Source organism: Microtus ochrogaster, chromosome 2 (genome assembly GCF_000317375.1).
Source record: "Microtus ochrogaster isolate Prairie Vole_2 chromosome 2, MicOch1.0, whole genome shotgun sequence".
In the NCBI taxonomy this organism is placed as follows: Eukaryota; Metazoa; Chordata; class Mammalia; order Rodentia; family Cricetidae; genus Microtus; species Microtus ochrogaster.
Window position 1 is genome coordinate 19,156,552 of NC_022010.1, and position 1,217 is coordinate 19,157,768.

Below are 1,217 nucleotides of genomic sequence, written 5' to 3' on the forward strand. Positions count from 1 at the left end.
GTGTGTGTGCGCCAGCACCCCTGAGTTCATGTACTTCCTCCCCCTATCTCATCCCTTCTTCCCCAATTACTCCTTATCTCCTCTATTTCCTATGACTTAAATTTATTCCCTTATAGTTCTAGAAGCCAGAATGGAAAAGTCAGGGTGTTTTCAGGGCTGCCTTCCAGAGGCTTCTGGGAGAATTCTCCTTGTCTTTCTCTCAGCTGTGGGAGGCACCATGATCCTGCCTAAGGTGAGGCTGTCCTGCATTAGTCTGTCCCCCTCTCTGTGCCTCCCCCACTTCCCTGCCCCAAACCTTAGGTGCCTTGTTCTATGTCTGCCGATGCCAACACCTCCCTAGTAATCAGGGGTCCTCCCATTTCAGGCTCCTTAGCCATACCACCTGCAGAATCCCTCACCCCCTGTGCAGTGACTCATTGGGCTGTTTCTCAACTGTCACGGCCTGGCATTCCACAGGCTCGCTTTGTGTGGCCAGCACTGATGACAGAGCACCTCTGGCTGGTGAGAGCCCCCACTCCCATCTTTGGGCTTGGCTGTTGTTCACCATTCCTTGATTCAGGCATCCTCTGAGAGATACAGAGGCAGACAGAGCGATAGAGACAGAGATGGAGAGAAACAGCAAAGGAGACAGATTGGATGGAGGAGGAGACAGAGTGATTCTCTGCATGCTCTCAGAAATCTTTCAGACGGTTTCGAGTCCTCATCATCAGTTTGCTATTGTTCGTCTATCCGCCTGACCCATCACTCAGGTGCCTGCCAGGCTCTTAGTGCTGACCAGCTAACAGACAGAGGCCTGCCTGGACCCGGAATGCGTGAGTGAGCTATGTTCTCTGCTAACTGCAGACACGCCCCACCCTGCTAGAATGCATGCTCCCCAGTGAAGGGGCCTCTTTGTCATTTTCATCTCACCTAGAAGTCCTTAGTGTCTTCTGGACTGCTGGACTCGGGACGCCAACACCCCTGAACATTTCCCCTTTTAGCCACTTGGGGGCGCTCATGCTCCATACTGCGGCAACAAGCCTACAAGGGGATTTGTTCAAAAGGCCCATATGTGTTGCCTACATTCATTTCATATATATTATACAGTTATATATTTTATACATAATACAAATACATGTGTATAAAATTTGGTGAACCCTTGACCCTCAAGGCTGGAAGGCATCTGCAGTGACAGTCCCTTACAACACACAGGTTTGTTAGGAGTCGTGAAGGAAAGC